This window comes from Lathyrus oleraceus, chromosome 3 (genome assembly GCF_024323335.1).
Source record: "Lathyrus oleraceus cultivar Zhongwan6 chromosome 3, CAAS_Psat_ZW6_1.0, whole genome shotgun sequence".
Classification (NCBI taxonomy): domain Eukaryota; kingdom Viridiplantae; phylum Streptophyta; class Magnoliopsida; order Fabales; family Fabaceae; genus Lathyrus; species Lathyrus oleraceus.
In genome coordinates, this window is record NC_066581.1 from 354,418,850 (window position 1) to 354,427,168 (window position 8,319).

The window sequence follows — 8,319 nt, forward strand, 5'->3', positions numbered from 1 at the left end:
AATAAAATATTAACATGAAACAAGGGACATTCAAAAGTTAAAAAAAAAATATTTAAAAAAATATTAAATAAAACAAAAAAAATAAAAATAAAACGAGGGACTAAAATGGTCTTCATCACTCTTAAATATATTTAAATGAGTAATAATTAAAAGCAAATTTGACTGCCCTTAAAAAGTATCATATATAATATTGAATGTCAGACCATTTAAATTTGACTCCGAGAACGGAACTTTGACATAATACAATCAATGATAATATCGTATTTAATTTTATTTATGAAAGTACAAATATAACTTTTTCATTGATGTTAAAACTCTAAAAGCAATAAAAAATTTATTTACAAAGAAAATGCATGTTCTTTTTTTTCGTTTATTTTTCCTTAAATATTTTTTTGTTTGCTATATATAAGTGTGTATGATGAACCTATTAATCCCACATCTAGCAAAAAATAAAATATAAGGTGAAATTAACGCTCGCAATGGCCTCTCGTTCTTGCTTGATTTTGTGTTTTGCTTTCATTTTGCTGTCAGGTAATAGTAACAAATTAAATTTATCTCATTAATTTATTCTTATTAAGTTATCATAAAAATTAATATTGTGTTCCTTAAATTTGTGTTCTTAATTTTCTGATTCTCAAAGAAACATCTATTTATTTTAGATTAGTATGAATCAACAGTTTATATCGTATACATTTTTTAATTTTATCGATTTGATAAGTCACATATATCAAACATCTATAATAATGTATTTTGATAAAGCCATATTGGTGGTCTATTATATAATTTGACTTTATTTTTGTTGCAGGTTTCGTAAATAGTTTGGGTCCTAATCCGAACTGCTCTGGGGAATGCATAAGTGTTAAAGAGTGCAGTAAAGATTGCTCTACTAGAGGCTTCAATAAAGGTGGTTATTGTTTAGGAATGGGACTGAAACCTAACTTTGAGCTTTGTTGCTGTAATTAATCTTTCAAGAAAGCTAGATAAATAAAACACAAATATGAACAGTTATGCAAATAAATGGAAAAGAATATGAGTTTTATTTTGTAGTCACTCATTTTAAAATCATGTTTTTGTTGTATTTAGATTAAGAGATTTCTTTATAGCATTGAGGAGTCAAAGTTAGGGGTGACAAAATAGATGGATTGAATGGATATAGATTAGATCGTTAATGGATGAATCAGAATAATCCATTAGCCTATTAACAATCCACTAAAAGTTTCTTAAAAATATCTAATTCAATCCATCAATTAAAAATAAAATCCATCTGATCTATCCATTATCATATTTCTAGTGGATGAATATCCATCCATCCATTTTTTTTTGAAAAAATCTTTTTTTTTAATATTAATTTTTAAAAAAAAAATCAATTTTTTACTTTTGAAAAAAATCACTTATTTTTTTTGAAAAAATCATTTTTTTCAGATTTTTTTTTAGTTTAATGAAAAAAATTCAGTTTTTTTATCCAGAAAAAAACATATTTTTATATTTTTGGAATCAAATAAAATAAAAATCAATTTTTTTATATTCGGAAAAAAATAACTTTCTCGAAAATAAATACGAATTTTGGTATTTTCCAAAAAAACGATATTTTAATTTTTAGGAAAAATCGGTTTTTTGTATTTTTAAAAAAAATCGATTTTTTTTTAAAAAAAAAATAATTTTTTAATATTTGAAAAAAATCTATTTTTTAAAAATTAGTTTAAAAAAATCAATTGGATCATTGAAATGTGTTGGATGGATTGGATCAATCCATATTTATAAATGGATGGATTTAATTCAATCCATTAACTTAATTTTTATGTAGTGGATGAAACGAATGAATATTTTGGTGGATGAATTGGATGAATTTTATCTTGATGGATCCAATTGTCACCCCTATTAATGTCAAAGACGGGGTGTGTAGGCAAAACAATACATTTTTTGTCTCTATTTTTACTCCTTTAAACACAAAATTAAATTCAACAAACAAAAAATTAGAAACACACTGAGTCAAAAAATGAAAATATAAAAAGGTGAGACTAAATCACCTGGTATTAGTCCTTACATGGTAAAACTGAAATGAAAAGACAGTGTTAGGACATAACAAATAATAAAACAAAAGCAATATAAATGTAGTAAAAGAATTAAATAAGTAAAAATAACAAACAAATTGAAACTAAAGCTAACTAAATACAACACTCACATTGCAGAAGTGGAACACTCATACATGAAAAGTCAAACAAAAAAATCATAAACAGAAAACAAAAACAACGTTAGAAAATCCATAAATAAGAAAGAAAAAAAAACATAACCTAAATAAAATAAAAAGAAAATAGAACCTGAATAAAAAAACAAGCAATCTTAAGTCTGGATCTAGAACATGGATAACCAAATTTAAATATATGATAACAATATATAGAGAAAAATAAATTAAAAACAAAAATTTGCGAAACAATATACAATATGAATTATAGAAAACACGTCTTAACTTCACATATCTGAAAAATTGTATAACCACATTTGGGTATCCTAACAAATAACAACAACAAAAACGTCATAAACAAACTAAATCATAAAACTTAGAAAATAAAACCATAAAACAAAACAAAAAGATAGAAAAGAAAAACAAAATCAAACTCACATATAGGAAAGGAAGAAAATGTTTTAAAAAAACTAACCTTCTAAGTAAGTGAATGAACATCGTTGAAAGATATGTTGTAATGACAATAAGTGGTGTAAGGCAACATATCTGATAGAGGTGGAGATTGTGAGCCAAGATTCTCAAGATCTAGGGTTTTTTAGAGAGAGAATGGAGTGAGATTTGGGTTATGATATGAGACTCGGAGGTAGACAACGAGATAATGAGATTTGGGTTCTGATAATAGTGGGAGGCGACAATGTAGAGGGAAACTTTACCATTTTAGGGTTTTGAGATTTGAGACTGAGATAATGAGAGCGTGAGAATGGTTAAAGATATGAGAGGTTGAGTGAAATGGGTGTTTAATCTAACCCTAGAATGATTAAAACGACATCATTATATCATCTTACTGGACGGGTTCAGTTACCGACGGTTTGGAATTTTTGATCCGCACCCGCCCATCCAAACCCATGTGAACCTGATTCCCTGGCCACTAAACCCGATTGTTGTGTAAACTCACACAATTGAAGAAATAACCGTGCGGGTGGACCGGTTTATTTCGGTTCAGCGTGTTTTGTCCACCCCTACTCTTAACCTATGGTTTTTTCGCGCTCTTGACACCATTTTGTGTCTCCCATGTGTTCAATGACTTGACCTCTTAGTAGTTAGTCGTAGACTTCTTCCATATCTCCACATTATGGTTAGATTTCACGTAATTTTCTTCTGAAAATATCAATAACATTTTCCTTATTTCCACCTTTTCCCATGTCTCTATCATTGCTTTTTTTTTGGCTTAGAGATCTAAATTTCATGTATCGTTTTTAAGGTGGATTTTGAAAAAATTTATGGTTCAATTAGTTGGAGTTATTTGAAACTATATACTAATTTAATTTGGATTTAATAGGAAGTCAAGGTCTTTGATGAAAGTTTGTGTGTTTACTGCTAATCTTAAAGTGTTCGTAAAATGGATGCCAACCCCAATATATTATTATTCAAAGATGTTTGAAACATGACGATCCTTTAGCTTCGTTCAGGTGCCTTCTTGTGGATGAGGGGTTTAATGGGTTATTGAGCAAGGCAAATTAGTTGGAGTTGTTCTCTTGCTTTACACTGAGATCCTATGAGTCTATGCACTCTCATCTTCAATATGCATGTAATACCTTAAACTTGGTCGATCCTTTTGTAGACTATCAAGCCTATTCTTAGGGGCTTTAAATTGGATTTGAGCCTTTAGGTTAATTTATTCAAGAGTAGCCTAGTGGGGGGTAAATGTTGATCTTTTTTTTTGGATTGGCCCACGTTTTTCTCAACTATAAGCTTGAGTATTTCGCCTTTACATATATAGGGTTACCTATAGGAGAAAACCCTCGTTTAAAAGCCACTTGGGACCCTTTTGTTAGTTTAGTGTCCAAAAAGCTCCATTTGTGTAAACATAGGTATATAATACTTTGTAGTCATCTTATCCTTCTTAACTCTGTGCTTAATGTTATTCCTATTTTATATTTGTCTTTTCTGAAAATTCATGTGAAAGTTTTGGAAGAACCTTATTAGGATTAAAAGAAGGTTCATTTAGGGTTATGCGAAAGAGGACTCAAAGATTTCTTGGGTTAAGTGGTCTAAAGTTTGGAAACCTAAGAGTAGTAGTTATGGATGCATGTGTTTGTAGGTATGAAGACTGCAACAACATGTTAACTTGATTTTGATGTTGAAAATACTCTTAATATGAGTCTTCATCAATCTTGTTTTTCAAGGATATGATTGTTTAAATGATGGTGTTTGATGTGTTAGCTAAAGTGATGGTGCTTGACAAGTTGTTTATCAAGTGATGGTAATTGACAAGTTGTTTATAAAGTGATTTTTATTGGAGATCAAGTTATATATGCCTATTTATGAAGATAACACCTTATGTCAAGTGGCGCTCGGTGAAGTTAGCAAAGATATTTGATCAAGTAGTTTTCCTAGTGATAGAGTTTATTATGAAGACTAACCTCAAGCATCATCATAATAAGATTCAAGGTTCCACTCAAAGTGTTTCAAGCTATCCTTTGCAAGATGCTCTTGAAAATTAAGACATATTTTTGAAGTCATCACGTTGGTTGTCAAATGATAGTTAAGTAACGACTTTAGCTTCAGGGTTCGCCAATGATTTTTCCTCTCAACACTCTGATGATGGTAATCAACTTGAAGATACATTCAATATAATAAAGTTAGAATATTCAAGGTTCTTGTGTGATGCTAAAATAAAAATTAATGATGCCAAGACTTGAACCTTCATAGTTGTGAAAGAGAGAAAGTGTAAAAGCTTGTTTGATCGTGTGTGTCTGAGGAACCAATGTCTTGTAAAGACACAAGGGCATTTCTATAAATATTAGGGTTAAATCACACATACACACTAAAAACTTTTGAGAAGCCTCTCATATTTGATTTAAACCACACAAAAATATGCATTAAGACCTAGCTAGTTGATTAAGCGAGTGTTTGATTAATTGAATGACATTTTCTAATAGAATAATCAATTATACAATTTACCTAATCAATTAGATCATGCTTGTTTGAGTCCAAAATTTATTGGGACAATCTCTTAATGATTGGTAACAACTATATATATTAAAACCTTCCACTTGTGACCTTGGACTGTGGATTGTTTCCAAATTTATACCACACCTTGATCTATATAGAGAGAGCTTTTCTATCACTTTTTGACAACCAGAAAATGAGTTTAAATTTAACTTTTCATTTATGTCATCATCTCTCAAAATCTATCATTTTCCTCACATATTTTTAGCTATAGTGTTTTGACAGTAGCCTCGAGTCTAAGTGAGGATAATTATTCTAAGTGAGGGAAAAATTGTAAATTTATTAAAAGTGTATTATCTGTTAAGTAAATAATTTTTATATAGGAAGTTATTATTTTGGTTAAGAGCTAAATCAATTAAATGCTCTTACAATTTTGAGGGATTGTCTTAGGAAGTCTTTGTTTGGTTCGTGTGTTTCTCCTTGAAGAAAAATCTCTCTTATTGTTTATGAAGATCAACCCGGTTAAAAGCTCTATTATTTCGAGATCAGACTAGTTAAAATCTCTCTTGGTTTTTGAGTTCAACCTAGTATAAAAGCCTAGTAGGTTCGAGATCAGCCCGATGAAAATCTAAACTTGATTCGTGGTCATCCTATATAAAACCCCATTTCAATTCGGATGATATCCAACTTTAAAATATGTCTTTGTTCGAGATTATCCCATGAAAAATCTCTATTTGGTTCAGAGACTAACCTATATAAGCCATTGTTTGTTGTTTGGCTAGAAGTTAGCTTGAAAACTTTATTTACTTATATAAGGAGGTTCATGGGAAAATCCTTCTAAAAGCTCTCAAGTTTTGGTGGATACTCTCAAGAATAATTTTTGCGGGCAAAAAAGTAGGTCATCTTGGTCAAACCTATATAATTCTCTAGTGTTCTTTCTTCTCCCTTGTCTGTTTTACTTTCAAGTAATTCTCTTTTCTTTAGTTTTCCACTGCCGATTTATTCATTTGTTTTATAAAATATTTTCAAAATATGATTTCACAAATGATTTTGTTTTAAACAAAAGTTTTTTAAACCTCCACAATTCATCCCATCCCCCATGTATATGGACTCACATGTCCAATAGTGGTGACCTTAGGGTTATGGATCTTCATTTGGTTAATTTGTCTTTATTAGCCAAATGGAGATGGATGTTGATCTTAGGTGTATCATCTCTTTGATGTGATATTTTATCATCTAGATATGTTGCCTTAGTTGTTACCTCCTTGGTGAGGGGGAGGGGGGGGGGGGGGGGGGGGGGGGGGGGGGGATCTAGTAGTCTTAATCCATGTCCACGTGGTGGAAATGTATGTCTTTTCACAGGTCTTATGGAGAAGACCCCTATGATTGGTTTTTGGATGGTATTACTAATATTGTGGGGTCGTGTCTTCAAACCTCTTATTAGGAATATCCTATAGGGTGGGGTTTATTCTTAAGATCATTTTCCAAGTTTTTTTCTACAATTTTATGCAATCTAGTAAGAAGTTTGATGAGATGGGTAGGTGGGAAGATGGGGAATTAATTTAGAATCTAAGGTGGATGAGGTCTTTTTTTTGTCTACGAGCAACTTGTGGTCTCCTATTTTATGTCTTCTCTTCGAGGGATGACTTGCACTCTAGTGACTGGGTTTTTCATGTCGCCTCTTCTTAACAATCATAGATGGATCTCATTAATTCTTACGCCCCCTCTCTCCAAGTTAAGAATGATATGAATTTCCCTCTCATTTTGGATGGTTTCTCATCCTCTAAGATGGTGGTTATATCTTGGTACATTTTGCAAGATAGAATACTATCTACAAAGCGTATGGTGATTATAGACCCAATAGGGGGTCGTTTTACCTGGCTATAAGGGAGGCCATGTATAGTCACTTTTCAATTTATTTGTCACTTGTGAAAAAGATTTGAATCCATGTTCTATGGGTTTTAAGTGGTTGTGGTGTTTAGTTGTTCTCTTTAGGGATCATATGATTTTTTTTTTAAAATCTATCTCTCAAGGAGGTATGGCAATGACTATGGGTGGTTTCATTAAGATTTGGCATGCGATTGTGTGGAACTATTAACCAAGTGACTTCAAACACGAGACGTGGGTGAATTATGCTTTTTGGTTTTTGAAAAGTTTTTGCAAAATGATTTGATTGATTTTAATAAGTGAGAAGAAGAAGAGATTAAGCAACAAAATATAAAATACGAGAAAATTAAAGATAGAGATAGAAAGATAACACCATGATTTATTCATTTACACCCTTAAACCATATAACCTAATCTAGGTCCCAAGAGTTTCCCTTTGAGATTTTCACTAACAATAGCTTGAGCTTTTACACTAGGATCAGACGAACAACCTTCCTTAAATCAATCTTTTTACCAGGTTTAGCTTCAATTACAAGATACAAGAGAATTACACTTTTGAATTAAAATTTCAACACCACAAAAAATCACACAACTCTCAATATAAGTCTTTCACTCTTTCAACATTGAAGTAGTGTATAATGAATATAAATTGTTTTTGGTAAGAGAGTATGTGAGACAGAATAATAGTAAATCATAAAATTTGTACTTTGGAGGTGAGTAGATGCATCATTTATATAGGAAAATAAACTTAGCTCAAAAAGGAAATTATTCGGTGGCTCTGCCCGTTCTCTAATCGATTAGCTTGCGGTGCTGTTGGAACTAAAAATGGTATTACATGAAAGTATACATTGTCTTTAATTGTAGTAAGTGATATATTTAGTAAGGATGTCGAAACCACATGGAGTTGTATATATTAACTTAATTTACTTATGATTTTGTGAATTAGAATGAGCAAGGGTAACAATAATAATTATTAAGATATGGTTCTCTCACACAAGTTAAGAATAACAAAATTCACAAGATAAGTTAGCAAGACATAAAGAAGTGTGTTGAACAATAGTCCACTTACTAGTGTATGAATCTAACATAAATATGATGTGATGTGTTGTGATAGATGAGGATAAAATGCAATCTACGCGTGTATTCCTATAACATTGAATCATATGCATGAATAGTAAGGAACAAATTCCTAAGTCTCACATTACTATTATGCATGGAAATATCTTTATGGATTTCCCCTATGATTGTAACTCCTTATTACTAAGGTATTTAATATAGTGAATATGTCTATCCTACTAT

General features: G+C 30.8%; 1 long non-coding RNA gene across 1 annotated transcript; it reads left to right on the plus strand.

Moving 5' to 3' along the window:
* The first annotated feature begins 321 nt into the window (after window positions 1-321).
* LOC127129250 (uncharacterized) lies at window positions 322-1,046 on the plus strand. The gene is made up of 2 exons (XR_007806245.1): window positions 322-531; window positions 806-1,046. It is a non-coding gene; the product is annotated as an uncharacterized LOC127129250 (long non-coding RNA).
* The last annotated feature ends 7,273 nt before the right edge of the window (window positions 1,047-8,319 follow it).